The sequence below is a fragment of the Galeopterus variegatus genome, unplaced genomic scaffold (genome assembly GCF_000696425.1).
Source record: "Galeopterus variegatus unplaced genomic scaffold, G_variegatus-3.0.2 Scaffold9, whole genome shotgun sequence".
NCBI classification, from domain to species: Eukaryota; Metazoa; Chordata; class Mammalia; order Dermoptera; family Cynocephalidae; genus Galeopterus; species Galeopterus variegatus.
Window position 1 is genome coordinate 1,305,155 of NW_007726120.1, and position 18,813 is coordinate 1,323,967.

The following is an 18,813-nucleotide window of genomic DNA, read 5'->3' on the forward strand; positions in this document are numbered from 1 at the left end:
TAGCCATGACAGACAGAATTGTGCTTCTGGGCTCACGGACGAAACCTATGAGTCTACTTTCTTCTAGACCCTCTCTCCAATTTATTTTTGGGAGAGTCTCCAGAGTTACTTAAGAAAACACAGTTGTAATCAAGCCACTTCAATACCCTGTATGACTGCAGACTGTCCAAAGATGAGTTTCAAATGTCCCAGCATTACAAATGCACAATCCCATCAAGATTGAACTACCAGTTTCAGAGTGAATTTTTTAGTTTCCTTCACACACACATTAGTCATGCCTCAGAATCTGTACCCATGTTCTAGAATGTTCTTTTCCTTTTTCTGCAAAAGAACTCCTACTCATCCCTTAGATTTTTTCCATGTCACCTTTTGTGCGAAGACCACCATGACTGCCTCAGGTAAAATGTCATAGTAGAGCTACACTGGGTTGAAGCCACATAAGCTGGGCTTGAATACTGACTCTGTCACTTGGCAAGTCACTTAACCAGAATGTGCCTCAGTTGTCTCATCTATAAAATAGAGATAGTAAATGTAGCTACCTCACAGGCTTGTTGTGATGATTATATGAGTTAATTGATACATGTGAAGCACTTTGGTCTTAGTAAGTGCTTGATAACTATTAGCTATTTTTACATAGTATTGTTCACTCCTGTCTTTATGTTCTTATGTATTCTTCAATTATAGAACTTATTCCATTATGCTGTAACTATCTCTTTATATCTGTCCATGCTTCTAAACGGTGAGCCACTTGGCTTTCAGACTGACTTATTTATCTTTCTAACATGTCAGAACACTGAACCTGGCTCCAAGCATATAGTACAGAGTGAATGTAAAATGAATAAATGAATGAATGGATAAATGAATGAACACAGATAAGTAATATGCCAAAGCTGTTTCTGTATGTCTTTGTTATACAAATTAAAGTATATTCATTCTGTTAGCCAAGTATTCGTGAATTTGTGCTGGTGAAATAAAGTATAGGAAACTCTTCTGCTTATGCCTTAACCCCAAAGCAGTGTCATAGCCCTTGTGGTTATAGTGCAACTTTCCCATTGACATGGAAGAGCCATCAGTCCTATTAAATTCTTATTTTTTTTAACCTTCTCAGTTCATGTTTGATTTTCACATATGATGTTTTCCTCTATATTTTATTTTATCCCAGGTTAGATATCTTAAGTCAGCCTTTGTGTTCTCAGAGAGGAGGTTTGCTTCATTTACTCTTTTCTCTTGATAAATGCTATTTTCTGATGCCCTTGTAGTGACAGATACTGAAGGATGGGCAAAAATGTGGATACTTTTTGCTCTGGGTCATTTTTCATAGACTTCTTTACAGCAATGTTCAAATGATTTATTATGGACATATTGCAGATGCAGTAGCAGCAATTATAGAGCTATTCCTACCACTTAACCTGCATCATTCTGAGTGGCCATTCACTGGATGCTTAACTTAACATCTGCTGCTTTGGTAGTCTACTATCCAAATAGAATGAAAAATCAAGAGGATAAAATGCCACTAGGTGTCTTTCCTTTGATAGGTAATGGTAGTGGCGGTAATGGTGGTAGTGGTGGTGGTGCGTGCGTGCACGTGTGTGTGTTTGTAAGTCTTGGTTTGCATTATCCAAAATTAGCTGTTTTATAGCTTTGCATAACTAGGACATATTTGTCTTTTCCCTTCATTTTTTTTTTCTAACTTAGGAATCAGACACATGAAAAAATATATACTTCTATGTACTTTATTTAAAGAAGGTTCTGTTGTTTTATAGTTACTCTCAGTCCCATAAACATAACGTAAACAATATTTGATATAAACAATTTTTCACAATATTTGGAAGTTGACAAGCCTAGGCCAATACAAATCAAAATACCTGTGAAATTACCACATCCGTCTTATAAAACTAGTTTAACTAATGCTCTCTACTTCTAGATCTAATTGGTAGCTGAATCATTGAACCATTGACTTTCAAAGCTATAGATTAGATCAGAGACTGATTTATCCGACCAGTGTTAAATATTCCATCTTTCTTTTTGACAGATGTCTTTCTCCTCTTTCCTGGATCACTACCTTTAGTTCAGGCCCTCATCCTTCTATCCATCTCCTCTTCATCAGGTCCCCTGGTGCTGCCCCAGTGCCCCACCAAGCTTGCAGCTCAACTGTCAAAGCTGTCTTCTTTCCTCATGACTTTGACCATACTTCATATCTTATCCCGTGGTGACTTCACAATATCTTATATGTCACAAAAATCTCTTCACCTCAAGCTTCAGAATGCTCCAAGAGGAAGCACCAGATTTTCCCTCTTCTCCTTCAACTTCCCAACACATGACTAAATGTCTTGTCAGCCAAGTCTCCTCAAAGTTTCTCTCATTATAGGTAGTAAAGCACTTGCCTTTGTCTCTGGGCTTTTCTCAAAGTACCATTTTACAACTAGGAATTGACTTTTCTCCCAGAGTGCTCATATGTGGCTTCTCCAGCATCACAGCCTCAGGATTGTCAATCCTCTTACATGGCAGCTCAGGGCTCCTAGAGGGAATGTCTCAAGGGGCTCACGTGGAAGCTGCAAGGTTTCTCAGCACCTAACCTTGGAATTTCCAGCACATCTCTTCTGCATCCTCTATTGTTTAATCAGCTAAGAATAAAGGCCAGGGATATTGGATATTCTTGATAGGAAGAATAGCAAAGGATTTGCAGCTATTATATTTATATTTATAAATATTTATATATACACAATGTATTGTATTATGAGAGAAGTATTATCTCTTCTAGATTATAAGATCCAAAAAGAATTTATGATAATTTACAATTTGTCATTTGATAAATGATTCTTAATTATACCAATGATTTTTCTGATTAGGAGACCATATTGAAAATAAAGAAATTGTATTAATTGAACATAAAATGCATATTCAGTCAGCAAAATATTCAATGTTTTTTAAAAAAATGTTCAATGATTTTTAAAAAAATATTCAAAGTTTTTTTTAAAAAGTTTTAACCACCTTCCTATAACATGCTCAGCACTTTTCTTTTTATCTTTTTTTTCTTAAGCTAGAGAGGCTATGATCTTCTTGGGAACAGTGTATATGTTATTTTTATATCCCTAGCAACTGTTTCCGAGGTTGGTACTTCATAATAAATGTTAGTTGAATTGAATTGAATTAATCCTGGATTTTGACATGGCCAAATTATTGACTTCTCTGAATGTTTTGTGAAGGAGGATGAAATGTAGTAAGAAAATCCAGCCTGCTCAAGGGTAAATACAACAGAAGGTTCTGGTATACACACACCAATAAATATGGTTCCAGGAAACACAGGTGATGGTGTCAGTGAATCTTCCTTCATGCTGCAGAATGTTCAAGGGATCATCCATTTAGCATAAGTCTATGCCTAAAAACTAAATGACCTGGATAGCAAACATTTTGTATTACTTTTGATAAGCTTTGATTATTGCGTAGGAAAGGAGAGCAAACAAAATGATTCTATGATGCCTCTTTGTCTTTAGAGAAAAACCAAGCTAATGAGTCAATAAATAGTAAGAGTTGACATATTTTTTTCAATTCACAGCTTTTAATATGGCAAAGTGATTTAAAATATCCTTTCAATTTTGGATGAAATTTGCTTCCTTAAACTGCGATCTTTTGTTTCTCTGTTAGTTTCATATTTAAAGAACTCTTGGCTGATGAAACTGTTATATAAGCAGAGGCACCATTTGTTCATTGTGTAATGTGAAAATCTCTGGGGCAGTCTTCTTGTCATGTCGCTGACAGAGAATTCTAGTATTTTGATCAAAAAGATGGGCATATTTTGTAATTTGTTTTAATCCTGAGGTGCTTTTATGAGATTTCAAATTGTTTCCTAAATTTATTTCTGTTGTTTTCTGCATATATTAGAAAAAAAATACCTCCTGTTTCCAAAAGTCCTATCTACTGAGTATATCTGTCTGTGCTATTAGGAGAATTCATTTAAAAAAATTTTTAAACCATCATTAGAATTTTATATCATATCTTTTCATTTTATCAATATTAGTTGACAATGCTTGGTTAAAGCCAATTTAGGAAATTAAGACATTGCTGTATATTTTCATGACATGCTTTCCAAAGATTTTTCTGTTCCTGGTTGCAGACTTGAAAACTAAGGCATAAAATGCTGGAATAACTCACCAAGGTCATCTAAGACAATAGTAGACCTGGGCAGGTTATTACTGTTTCATGATTCGTTCTGTCTCTTCCTAGATCTTTCTAGCTCTAGTATCCACCTTTAAATATCTTTTTGAACATTAATAAATTTAATAGGCTCTTACATGTAATATATTAAGTTGTACTCTCTCTCTCTCTCTATATATATATATATATGTATATATATACATATATAGTCTTTCCATTGGAGACTAACCATTTTACTGATAATTTATTTTAATTGCTAGCTTTTTATGCATTTATTGTATTTATTTGTAGTTCTTTCTTATTGTTAAATTATTTCCTTGCATACCTACATTCAAAGTTCACATATATGTGGGTTTTTTCCCAATTTCACATCCTTTTCCTCCCACCCTCACCTCCTAAAAGAACTTGGAAGTAACTTAGTTTTCTGCTGATTCTTTCCTTCCATTTGGCAACCATTTTATTTCACTGTTTTTGAAGTGATGCAGTAAGAGAAAAATGGCTGCCTTTTGTTTATTTCCTTGTGCATTTGCATGATGACATCATCAAAGATATTGACTAGAAATACATATCTTTAAGAACCTAAAAGTATAGTATAAGCCAGGAACCCTTTGTTTTCCTTTTTCTTATAATGCCCCAAGGTTTTGTAGCTTTAGCGTAGCTCTTGAGTGCAGAGGGAAAAATGAACATGAGCATTTTGGAACAAATGCATTAAAATGGTGGCATTTAGATATCTGAATATTTCTTTCAATGTTAAGAAAACCCATCAAAAGGTATTTATTTATGTCGTGAAACAGTCTAGATCAATGTTAACCCTACAAATAATATTATAAAGAAAGATGTTAAATCATTGTACTTAAAGCCTGAGCTATTTAACCACACTTGCCTATTTTGGCTTAAAATTATTTCTAAAAATTTCAGTTGACACAAAAAATCTTGTTATAATTTTTTTCAGAAAATAATTTCTTATTAATGGAAGACTTAAGCAGGTATATATAAATATTCACTTTTTAAGATTAATTACTGAATTATTTACATGTACTATTAGAATGTGCTGTTTATCTAATTATATAGAAAATTTATTTTCTGATTTTCATTTATGGTGCTTCTGACGTTTCCTTTTTTGCTCCTTGTGGCACTTTGCATGTATTTGTCAAGATTTTCACTGTGACAAGCAACAATTCAATTTAGACAGATTATAAAAAGATAATAAATCAATATTTTTCATCAAATTCCGATAACTAAACAGTTTTTATTTGGAAAGCTATAATCCATACTCAAGTTTTGAAAAAGTAATTTTTGGTAATTTAAAAAATATTCTTAGAAAATAATCTATCTACACACACACACACACACACACACACATTGTATATACATTAACGCAATATCTATGGAGCAGAAAATTCCTGAAAATGTTGAGTGGTCATCTCTGAAACTACTTGTTAACACTGAAATCGGATGAGGTAAATTATATTCTTTATTGAGGTAAGCTGTCTAAAATAAGTTGCTGCAATTTTAAGAATTAATATGAACCATATGTCCTTAGATCTTTAAATTGAAATCTTCATTGTTCTTTTAAGTCAGCTGTTCTAGGAATCTGTCATCTTTTGAGAAGATAAATTAATCACCTACTTCATTTATATACATCAATAAAAGACTCACCCTCTCATCTACTTTATCAAAAGTAATTAGGATATCTATTTTTATTCACATATAGTATCTTTTAGTGATTAAAATTTAATTGAGATTTTGAGGGAAACAGCACTTATCCTTTTAGAAAAAAACCTCTAAGAAAAAAAATGCCAGCAATCTAAAGGTTAAAACATTGTCAAATCATTCAGTAGCACAAGGCTTTTTAGTAACATTTGTACAAAAGTACTTTCAGAAAGCATTAGGTAGGAAATAGCTTTTTGCAAGTTACCCTTCCTAAAAATTATTGTTCAGTGTCTTATTAAAGTAAAATCTAGTTAACTTCTTTTGAATGTATTCTCAAACGTTTTCTGTAATAACCAAAAAATCTTGTGAAGGGATATCCATAAGTTGTGCTGCATTAATGATTTAGAGCAGCTTCCTAATCTGTTATTCCTTCCTCCTGGTAGACCTCAGCTGATAAAAATATCCATAGACACAGTTAAGTCAGTGGCATGCCTGGCTTTCTCAGACAAAACTCCATGTGATCACATATAGGCAGCCTCAGTGAGGCTGATGCCGTGCAGCAAGCAGTAGGTAATGAGTCTTTGTGCAGAGTGAAGCTCTTGTCGCTGAACAATAAAGCATATGGTACCAGCAATAAAACACAGGGCTGGGAAATTTAAGAAGATTCCGCTGAACCAGGAAGAACTGTGCCTTCGGTGGTGCTGACACATTATAAAATGATAATCAATTTATTTTGGATTCTAATGAATAAAGAGTGCAAGGACTAAGACTACGGCTATTTGAACAGGTTGGTGATTTTATAAATGACTCCAACACGTCCTTGTGTTTGATTGGATTTAAATTAAGATGGGCTGATGTGTGTTTTGCCTTAAACAAAAACTTTGCAAGATATTTGTAATGTGTAATATAAAGGATGCACTTGAATCGACCCAACATGGTTAAATTGTTTTTGTAGTCAGATGTGACAGAGAAATGTTGATATCAGTATATTAAACTGAAAAGTTATTTATTCTATTTAAAAATTTATGAGTAAGAAAAAAATTCATCCAATAATTTCTAATCTTTTATATAAGCATAAATAATATAAAGGAGAATACTACTAATAAATAGCTCAAATGAAAAGCTTCAAATTTATTTTTCCAGTGTTAAAAAATTTTGCATTGCAATAGTTTATGTGTCTTATAAATTGGATGGTGTATCATTCAGAATTTATTGATCTCTTTAGGTATACTGCAAGAGGAAGGTTTGGAATATTTAATTATTTAAACAAAAAAATTAAGAAAATTTTGAAATGTTAATAATGCTATTAAAACAATGTATTTTATACTTTAGTAATATACATCTATATTCATTTGTTGTGTGCTTTTTATTTTTCATCTTATATTTCTTTTGACAAATGGAAAAGATTATTGCACAAAACCTTTTATTTCATAGATGTTAATCATTCACATATGGAGAAAAACAAATTAGCTTATTTTAAAAAGATAAATGGATTAATTATGTGATGATGCATATTTCCATTGGTTTGCCATTTAGAAATAAAGAATATGTGCCTTCATGTATATTTATAAAAATATGTGCACGCATGACCTCTTTATCTAGAAAATAACTACTACTTAGGTTTAGGAGCAATAGTGAAGTTTATGTCTCGAATAGATTGCTGTGTGTAGGAAGACAAGGGAAGAAATATCTCTAGTACATAATAGCACAACACTGAATATCTTGGCCAAAGACAGACAGCATTACTGCTATTTGAATCTTTAGATTTAAATACATAGTTTTAACTTTGCTCTACATTTTTACTGCTGCATTGTTTTAAAGGTATCCTGGGACCTGAATTCTTTACAAGTAATTTCTTGGACACCATTGAGGGTGATAGTTTCCAAGGCACTTGGGCACATTTAATATTTTAAAGAATTACTACAGTGACCTCATATATTTGTATAGTGACTAATACAAATTTATGCCTGTACGGTGCTGTTTAAACCACAACAAAAAGAAATAACCCCCATGTGCCTGATTATACGTGCAATGTGTATTTGAATGAAAAGGGGGAGGGGGACTATGTTTCAAAAACAAGAGAAGTTAATGAAAATTTAAAATTGGTCTTCCACACATATTTAAATGAAGTATTTGACTATTTGGGTTCCCTTGGTTACCACAGCCGCTGCCGGCAGCTTCTTTGGGTGGGGAGGGGTAGGCAGTGAAAACAGGACTGTAAAACAAAGCGTTCAAATCGTTTATCCGCTGATAGACGTGGGGGAATGTGCTGCTGCCAGCCCTCTCCCCATCGCGTATTCCGGCTCTCCGGTGATCCAGGTAGCCTGGCGGCACCGCAGTTCCCGGGCTCCTTCCCAGCATTCCGTTTCAGCTGCTGGAGGGCTGCCCGAGCCTTATGCAAATGAGCCCAGCTCGGAGGCTCTGACTGCGGCAGCGCCGGGAGGGGGGCAGAAGGGAGTTCAAAGGTCACAGGGCTGGGGGAAAGCTGGATCAGTTGCCCGAAAAAAATGTACTGGGCTCCTCTGCAGCAGTGTTTTACAGCAGTTAAATGAAGTGTGCTTTATTTCTGAGAGTGAAGATTTTGCAGCGTGTGTGCCGTAGTCGTATAAAGTGCACGCAGGTATGATGACATTTCATGATGCGCCTGATTTTATTTCCGTTAAAGGCACTGTTGAGGACCGGCTATTTGACTTTATTGTGGCAATTGGTAGGGTCTTCCTGGTTTTCAGGCTTTCCTTAATGAGGTTATTCTTTAATTTTCTTCTTAATGTTTTCTCTATTTGAAACATGAGTGTTTTGTTCCAGTGGAATAATTTTATGTAAGAAAATATTGGGTTTGGGTTTCTAAATAAGTCAATCCTTTGGTAAGTTTTTAAAAATTTTTTTGCGGAAAGATAACTGAGTTGAAACATCTAGATAAATAATGAGACATACAACTTTTAGAAGATTTTCACATTTTTAAAGTAATATATTTTAAATAAGAACTGAGTTCCTAGCCTAAGAGTCTTGTGAAGTATCTGGAACTAAATAATGGAGTTCTTTTGTTCATATCCCACACAACATAAGGACAGTTTAAATAAGTTACATTTTCATTTCATTTTAAGAGAGGGTTTTTGGTTGTGAGCGTTTTTGTTCTATATTTTATTGTTAAATGTCATATCTTAGAAATAATTTCTTATTTGGGGGTTAGATCTTTTCAATATTTCTTTGATTTTTCTAATTGTTATTCATTTTCTTTGGGACTTTTCAGACAATGCTGTTTGAACACAACATGTTCAACTTCCTTTGACTTTTCCTTTCACTTAAGTCTGGATTGTAAAGTGATCCTCATAAATGTCACAGGCAGGACAAGTCTTTTTCCATGCGGTAAATATCACACTTTTGTAAAATGTGTGATTACATCATAGTATATAATCTGTCCTGCACCAAACAAATGTGTACTCACTTTTATTGTTCATATTGCTTTTTATTTCCAAAACATGTTTTTAAATAAACATAATTAAAGCAGCAAAATGCATGTAAAGCAGCAAGCAGTTTATCCATATCATTAAAAAATTTAAATATATCCATTCAGTAGTTACAATGTAGATAAAAATGTTATTTTCATTTGTATCAACTTTGCATCTGTCTACATTACAGGTTGTGTGTGTATGGAAAAATGTTGGAAAAGATGAAGAGACACAATAACATTAGTCATGAAATTACTGCTTTATGCTTTTATATTTGCGTAAGATATTTAAAATGAATTTTATGAAGCTTACTTACAAGGAGTTAGTACATATTTAGATAAACTTAATTACTTTATTCACATTTTTTAAAAGGGAGTTAATTTTATATAATAATTAAGACTTGTCAGTTTGGCAACAATATTTTTTATTTTTAAATGGAGGGGGAGCTTGAGGGGGACCAAAACAGGAAGATGGCCATTTACAACAGTGAAGGACAGTTATTTCAAATATTTATGAAATTCACTTAGTAGTGGTTATTCAGGGCCAGATTCTCACACTTTATCACTCTATAGGGACATTATGACATTTATCCAGGAACCTGAGATTAATTTAGGAAAATGAATTTATGTTTTATATGGGTTTTTTAAAAATGCGAAGACAACCATTCTCTTCTAAAGTCTTTCTTTTTTGAAACTTTCAATAATGACGCCAGCTAAAAGGGGTGTATTTTAAATTAATTGTTTCTTTATTATGTTGATTGAGATATGCTGTCCTCTAATTCAAACAATGTTTGTAGACCTTTGCTTTTATATATATATATATTATTGTGTGTGTATATGTACATATATAGTATGTACATATATAGAGCAATGTATATCTAGACTATATGTTGTATAATATATTATTTCTTGCATATATATTTTATATATACGTTATATATAGGTTAAGCAGCCAAATAATCCAACAATTTTTAATAAAAGTTTTTTTTTTTTTAATTTTACCCTTAACTCTGTGTCTACTAGTCTCTGTATGTGTTCTAGGCAGAGAGGAAGGAAAGAACTGAGTTTAATATTTACTTAAGCAGTCCAATACTTTTAACTTCGTAAATGCAACTGCTACCAGTGAGCACATTCTGAATACAGAAATAAAAACATAGTGTAGGTAAAAAAGGAGAGTCATGAAGATTCTTGGAGAAAACGTGATAATAGACAAATGTGAAATAAAGAGAATTTTGTTGTGCTTCTGAGAACCACAAGAGAGCTATATATGTCCTACAGCTAATTTATGGCTTTGACTGTCCTGGATAATTTATGTTTCTATGCAAATTCACTCAAAACTTCCAAGTCTTTTTTGCATTAGCTTGAGCCATGCTACTTCCATACAAGTCTCAGCAGCATGTGCATAGTAAGTTTATTGTCTAGATATTTAAATGTATTTAGAAAAATATATTTGTGTAAATACAATTTGAAAGTAAAAGAGTAAATAGAATAATCTAAAAACAAATGCTTGGGGTATGCAGTCAGTGTGCTTAAAAAAATAGTGTTATATCAGACTTCAAAGGAATCTGTAAGGATTTTTCAAAAATGAATTTCCTGCTTTCTGATTACCAGTCTGTCTTTGTCATCACTTGAAACTAGAGACCATATTGTAGGCTTGGAAAAGATTTTAGGGCAAACATGTTGTATTCAGTCTAGCAGGATGGATCATAGTCTAAAATCTACAAATAACTGTTACCATCTCAAAACTGCATGTGTATGTTTTAAGTTTTATTATCACTACATTTGTCCTTCTTCTGGATTTCTGGAGCCTATGAAATAGGAAGAAGAACTAAATTACCTGTAACATACAGAAGGAAAATACTCAAAATAATTGTGAATTCAAAACAATCACATTTCTTTATTTTAACATGGCATTTCTTAAGAAATAATTATCAAAGCAAATGACAGTCTTTCTTAATTGCCTATTCTAGAATTTAAATAAAATTGTATCAATTTTATTGAAAAGTATAAGCACAATAAAATTGTAAAACAATTATAAGGATGTTATTAGACCTCTAGTAATGCTAGAGTAATATGTTGTCTAGTACAGTTAGAAAATAATCTCTCTAACATAAACCAATTTTCCAAATAGCTAAAGTTTATAACTTTAAAGGCCAGTCTTTTAAAATGCTAATAGCTTTCATGGAAGCCCAATATAGCATATATCTTTCTGCCTTGCTAAGCAAAGTGGAAATTAGTTTAAGCTTTTCTTCATGGTGTAGAGTCATTACCCAAACCATTATATTCACTTATGAAAGACAAGACTGTTCACCAGCTATTCTCCAACACCAAATAACCTCTTACTATTATATCCTTGGTATATGTAATTTTGTATGCTTTTTATAATTTTGCCGTCTTCTTTCTCATGTTAATATTTATTATTTTTAACATAATTTCTCCCTGTTTGAGAGTGATTCATAAATCATTTTGTGAATTTTGTTTTATGTTATATTCTAAATCATTTAGACTTTGCTGGTCAAAGGGAGAGAGAAAAACATGCCTTTATATTTCTTCTATCTACTGAACTTCTGACACATACATATACAGAGTATATTGAGCCTAGGAACATAGAAAATAAGCAAAATTTATTTTTAGTTTTTCTTATGTTAAGGATATTTAAAGTTATTTGAATTCCAAATGAGAAATTGTTCTTGTTGCTGCAATGAGAGTCTATCATATTTAACTATCAACAATAATTTGAAATTACTTTATGCCTAATAGGGAAATGAGGAATCTCCAACAGGTATACAAAAGAAAACACAGAGACCAAGTTTTTGGTTGCATTTGACTTATCATTGGTGCCATATATCTCTTGACAGTTTCAGTTGTGGTCCATCTCATTTCGAAAGCCCGGTGTCACATTCACTACCTTCCACCACCATGGTAGATGGGAGGAGTTGTTGCTTGGGAAATCCTTTATGTACATGCAAGCTTATGAATCCATATCTTTGTTTAGAAGTGCATTTAGTAGCACCTGTGCATGCTCATGTCTTACATTCTTTCCAGTCACAAACAAGGAAAGTAAAACTGAACCATCAATTCATATTTCTTTGAAAACTCACTAATACAATGTATGTGTTAAAATGGTTTTTTAATAAGTGTTCTCATACACTCTGAAGAACTTCGAAGATCTAAAGGAGTGTTGGTTCCATGAACTTAGAGTCAAAGATACTCTGTAATGAGAAGTAGTCCAAAATATTTGGGGAAGTAGCTTCATATTCTGGTGTTCTTTTGCAAATATTTCATATTCTGGTGTTCTTTAAAAGTCTTGTGTACTCCTACTTTAACAAACCTGGATAACTTTGTTTAATAGTATAATAAAACTTTGTAAATTTAGGGCAATTTATGAACAATTAAGAAACCAGAGAAATACTGTCAACTGTTTTCTTGATAGGTAAATGCTTTTATCATGTAGTTTATTGTATGTAATTTCAAGCTCTGTCATGGAGCATGAAGAAGCTAAACAAGGGAGTGGTTAAGAGCTTAGGTTCAAGTCCCAACCCTGGTGTCACTTCCAAGATGTGCTCTGTCACTTAAAAGCCGTGTGACCTTGACATGGTACCTGAAATCTGTAAGCATCATCTTCACCTGCAAAGTGGTAATGATAGTCTTTACATTTAAATATTTTTTGAGAAAATGGAATGGTGTGATCCATGTTTGGGACATAATAAGAGCATAGTGAACAATAGCTAATATTAATATTTTTTAGCCCATCGGAGTTGATTCCCTGGTACTGATAAGGCAAGTTCAGCTTAAGCCTAGAGCTATAGAGAACCCTGATGGAACATCTTAGGTTTCAAGGAATGAGGAAGAGATGTGTTTACAAAAAAATGGAAACCCACCAGGGTTTTACTGGAGGTGATACCTAGATAGCACTGAGGAGCTATCTCCTGGAATTCGGATGGGGCAAGAAGAGTAGGCAGGCAGCATGGTCATCAAGGTTCAAACTATTGGGACTTTATAGATACCTTGAATCTTTCCAACTTCATTTTCCACTCAATATTCAGGTATGATGTGGTAATACGTACTTTTCTAAACTCTCTTATTTTATATCCTTTATTGCTTTTCAAATTTCTGTCTTTGTGCCTTTGCTCTACTGTTTTTCCATTTTGACTTTGTACAGTTAAGGCAGTAGTTGTTCATCTCTGCTCCATTCAGAGTTTCTATCTCATCCATAGACTATGAGATTTACAATTACAGGGGGGAGCCTGGCACATACTAGGTACCCAAGAAATCTTTGCTGAGCCAATGTTGTTATGGGTCATAAGGAGCCCTCATGACATACCGTGCCTAATGATATAAAAGTGCTAATTTGTTTGAATAATGAAGTAATCTCTATGTCACTGATTTATTGCTATGTTAAACTTCCTGTGTATCATTATGATGTTTAGAAATATTGCATCAGTTGATTTTATCATGTCGTTTCAAAAGAAATTGTAAAAATATATGTACATTTTTTATTTAAAAATAATTTCAATAGCAGAATCCCTAGAAGTACTTTTTAATAAACAGACATTGGTAATAAGTTTTAAATTAACTGGAGGAATATCATGATCCTTTCCTTTTGTGAAACTTGTTCGAAGGGCGAAACTTCTCTAAACAGTGGATTTCCAACTTTTAAAAGATTGTGTGACTTTAGTATGACTTATTTCTATTGTGCACAAGTTTTAATTTGTGCCAGTAGGACATTCACTGAAACATGAAAATCCAGATAGTTAATCTTATATTATATATTTTTTTATTAATTGCTACATAATGCAATGCTAGCTGCAAGTTGAATAATTATTGCTCCCTGCCTTAGATAGTAAAAATCTATATTGTGCCGAAGCTTATGATTCATTTTAAAGAATGTCCAAAATAGTATTTTCTACTTGTTCTAATTTTTAAATTTCCCTTATTTTCTGAGCAGTATCTTTGGCAGGATTCCAGTGCTTGGATGGATGTGGCTCTAAATCTTGATCGTATTTTATTCTGATGTCCACTTTACAATATTTTATGAGGGAAATATTTTTTTTTCCTTTTTTTTTTGTCTTTTTTACTGACTGGTAACGGGATCGCAACCCTCGATGTTGCGCCCGCACCACGCTCAGCCAGTGAGCGGGAACCGGTCTCCACATGGGATCCGAACCCTCGGCGTCGTATAACTTCGTATAATGTATGCTATACGAAGTTATTACGAGTGGCTTCAGACCCCAATTCTAGGATTTGACTACCTATGTGAGCCCGGGCAAATTACTTAACTTCTTCAGGACTCAGTTTCCACCTCTAAAATGTGAGCAATAAACATAACCTACACTATAAAGTTAAGGGGAGAATTAAATGAGTCAATACATGTAAAGAGATCAGAATTATGCTTGACCCATAGAAAGTGCTTAGTAAGGAGGGAAATATTTTTTAAAGTTCCTTTTTCCTTCATACTATTTTGATGATTCCTCTGAAGGAAAAGGATATCATATCTCTTAAATACTCTTTGATCAACATTGGCTGGTCTATTTTATCATTTAATCAGAAACTTTCTAAAAGACTGAAGGGAAACTTCTTAAGTGCTAAGGAGAAAAAAATTTTATGTTCCAGTGCTACAGTAATAATAATTCTAAATTTTTCCACATCTGTGTGGTCTTTTTTCCTTAATGTGGTAAGTCTTTCCAATTGCCCAAGGAATTAGGTTAAGTACTGTTTTTTAGTCTTAATAGCAAACATATAAAATAAATTTTTCATTGACTTCAGTTGATACTTTTGTTGAGTGGGAAAAATAGGCTTGCAACAGACACTTGATCAATTTTCAACAGCTTTAAAAGCCTTATAGTGTTTTTGATTGTTTTCTGTGTTCTTGCTGAATAAAAGAGCATCTTAAAAGTTAACTTTAGGGAAAGACTTTTGATCCAAGACCAGTATATATTCCATTATACCATTTTGTCAAATACCAAATGATGATCAATGTTTAGGGTCAAGGGGCTTAAAAACCAAGTTCTGGCTTTCTTATATGAATACTAATCTTAGTGGCACACATGTGCACATATCATGGAAAGCTTCCTGGGGACCCTAGCTACCCAGCCCCCCAGGCAAACAGAGTTATAGAAAGCCACTTTACCATTATTAGTTAGTGAAGTAGCCATCCATCCTTTCATTAGCAGGAAATGAGTCAATTTAGCCATTGCAGTTTGCACAAAGTGAGGGAAAGAGAGTATCAGCAATTACAAAATATCAGCCTTTGCACAGAGGTCATGGTTTTTGTCATTTACTCTTGGGGGGGGGGGACTATTTTGCATCAGAGCCTATTTTTACTAGTTACAGCTGCCCCTTATTTTGATAGAAGTGGAAACTGAGACCCAGAGAAATAATCCTCTTATTTAAAATTATGCCACTTGTTAGTAGTTGATCCAGGATTAGACTCCAATTGATGACTATTTACTGAGCAGACTCTGGAATACATATTCAGTCCACAAAGAGCTTCATAGTCAAGTGAGAGAGAACGTCAGGTAAATCAGCAATTATAATACAACATAGTAAGTACTGATAAATGCATGGATCAGGTGCTGTGAATACAAAGAGGTCACTTAACTCCATTGTGGTGCTGGTCAGGTAATATTTCTCAAAGAAGGATTGGGTTGGCCTTAAAACTTTAAGTAAATAATTTAGACTTCTGAAACCTCAGTTTCCTTTGTTAAGACTACCTTGTAGAGTTTGGGAGAAGGTTACAGAGAATGGGTACAAAATACCTGGTCCATAGTGGATGCTCACTAAATACTGACTGGAATTATCATAAGTGGAATGAGGCAGTCTAACTACCTTTTAGGAAAGACAGGTACTGTCTGGAAAAGTGTACCTTAACCTAGAACCATTCATAAAGCTACAACATCAGGGATGAGGCCAATCTTTGGTAGTTGTTTAAGAATAGTATGTGGTGGCCAAGATAGCAATGAAGAAATCGAAAGGTAATGTCCCCAGGAGATGCAGCAGGCCCCTTGGCACACATGCCAGAAGAAACTGAAGGAGCTGAAAAGATCCCTGCCCTGGGAAGTGGGTGACCCTGGTTGTAAAGGGAACAGAGGTGACCGATTCTCAAACTTCTCTGATACTTTGAACTAATGTGTTCACAATGAATCATTTCTCCAAGTTCTGGATAACTACCAAAGCGGGGGAAATGGTACAATCACCAGAGCAGAGGTTCTTAACCTGAGAGTCCACGAATAGGTGGCATGCATTTCTGCTTATGTGCACTTTTTTTTCTGGGGAAGACACTTATTTCTTTCATCAAATTCTCAAACTGCAAATCATCAAACTGCAAAAATGTTGAGATCCACTGAATTTAAGTAACTGAGACCTTTAACTCAAGGTCACGAGTAACTCTGGCATGAAGAATTAATACATAATTGGGGAACTCCACAATCATTATTTCTCCAGCAAAAATATTTATTAGGCAGGAGTGCTCCCAGGGTTTTGGCTTAAACAGACACCTGGACAAGAGAGGTGCATTTGGCCGACTTGCACTTCTCATCCTGGCAAGCCACCAGCAGCATTTTTCACATTGGTGGTGCCCCATGGATATACCTTGCAGGATTTTACCTTGCACAGTCATTGCCAAATCCTTCTCCTCTTGGCGGCAGATATGCTAATTTCTTGCCAAATGGGTCTAGTCAGAAATGGCTCTAGTATTGTGGAAGATGATATTCCTTTTTTTTTTCTTTGAGAAATGCATAAGCATTCTCAGAGTGTATGGAATGCTAAATGTACAAGGCATTCTTTTGCTTACTCAGTTGTAATTGTTTGAGTGACCTAAGAGCAATGGCTTATCTTCTAATAGACAATTTTATTAAATACTGCTTTTGAAGGAGCATTCCCCCACATACATGTCCACTTTTTACTTTTAATAACAATAATATGCATTGTAGTTACCATCTGTTATTTGCTAGAAAAGACCCTAAAGGAAGGGAGCATAGTGTAGACATATTGAGTTCTAATCCTGCTTGCTAAGAAACTTTGACAAGGTAGTTAATTTCTCTAAAACTTGGTATCTTTAACTGTAAAATGAGGGTAACATTGCCAAGATTGTTGTAAAGATTCAATAAGATAAAGTTTGTTAAAGTAATTGGCACGGAGTAGATCTCAAGAAATTTAAGTCCTCTTAATCTTTCCCTATCCCTTGACATAATAATCTTCTATCTTGTAATTCTCTTGGTCTATAGGATTTGTACTAGTAATAGAAACACACAAGAAATATAAGTATGACATAAATGGCATTACATTAAACATTGAGAACAAGTAATAGAACAAATAAGACAAACACAAGTGTGTATAATTTCTCTGCTTGGTTTGAATGATTTCTTAGTCCACATTTTGGGGGTGTCCTTAGGAAAAGCTGCTGAGGCCAGATCATCATGGCTGAGACATAGAGCCAGTGAGCAGCAAAGAAAGGGACTTCTAAATGACAATTGAAACTTATTTTGACTATGGGTGATGTCAGAGAAATATAATGCCACCTAATACCCAGCATTGAAGGGAGGTGGTCATCAGCTTGTTCTATCCCCAGTTCTGTGGGCTACTATGCAAAGAATATGAGAGTTCAATGAGTAAGAAGAAAGAAAAGAAGGAAAAGAATTTGTTTAAAGATTGAACAAAAAAAGGCTTATAGAACTGAGTCAAAGGCCTTGAAAAAAATTAAGAATTATTCAGATACCAGGAAATCTGCCAAAGAAGTCTTTTATTTTTTTAAAGAAGGGCAACTGCTTAAAATAATGATTATTTTATTTAGCAGAGACTTTAGACTAAAGTCCATGTGTGATTAACATAACAGTGTAAGGGCAGAACGTCATTGATTACTCAAAATCATGGTTTAAAAAAATTAGAGATGAAAAGGACTTAATATAATCTAACTTCGTTAAAAAGTTTATACAGATATTCAGGAACATTTGGTTAACTAAAGATTACCCAAGAGAATAAAAATAATATAGCACGAAGTTTGTTGTTGTTAATTGCCTTCTCCTTTCTTAAATATTGAAATAAAATCTACCTACACAGCATCAATTGAGCTGCTGTCCTGTTCATCCTCTATCTGGCCCCACAGACAGTCTGGCTGATGAGTGGACATTGTGAATAATCTCACGTTTGCCACCTAAGCTTTTCCTACCTGCTATGACAGGTGAGCCATTCACCAGTGTTTTTGTCAACTCGTTTCCAATGTCTTTCACCTCATCGTTTTAATTTGGTGAAGCCAATAGAAGAAAGTCCAAGATACTTTCCATTTTCAGTAAAGCTAGAGAAGAAAAGCTTCTTTTTCTATGCATCTCAATCAGAAACTGGTATTTCCTGAGCCCTGAGCCCATTACTGATTGAAGCAAATACCCTTACCTTATCGGGTTCGTTAAAATAGAATTTTATCATAGTTTCTTAACGTTTTGTGCTTCCTGGAAGAATTTGTTGAAAGAACGCAAAGTAGATTATTTTCTTCTTTGACAAATCACAAACCCCCTCCCTCCAGCATGCCGCATTGTAATGCAAGGTATTTAACATGCCTCTTG

General features: G+C 34.0%; 1 protein-coding gene across 2 annotated transcripts in view; it reads left to right on the top strand.

Moving 5' to 3' along the window:
* The window catches only part of CSRNP3 (cysteine-serine-rich nuclear protein 3), a 140,133-nt gene that overhangs the window by 44,552 nt on the left and 76,768 nt on the right, over window positions 1–18,813 (top strand). The window contains exon 1 of one of the 2 annotated variants that reach the window (XM_008584803.1): window positions 6,345–6,595. The exons of the other annotated variant lie outside the window; for it this stretch is intronic. The gene's annotated coding sequence lies outside the window, so the exon portion shown is untranslated. Of the gene's footprint in view, window positions 1–6,344; window positions 6,596–18,813 lie in introns of those variants that run through there. 2 annotated transcript variants of the gene reach the window in all.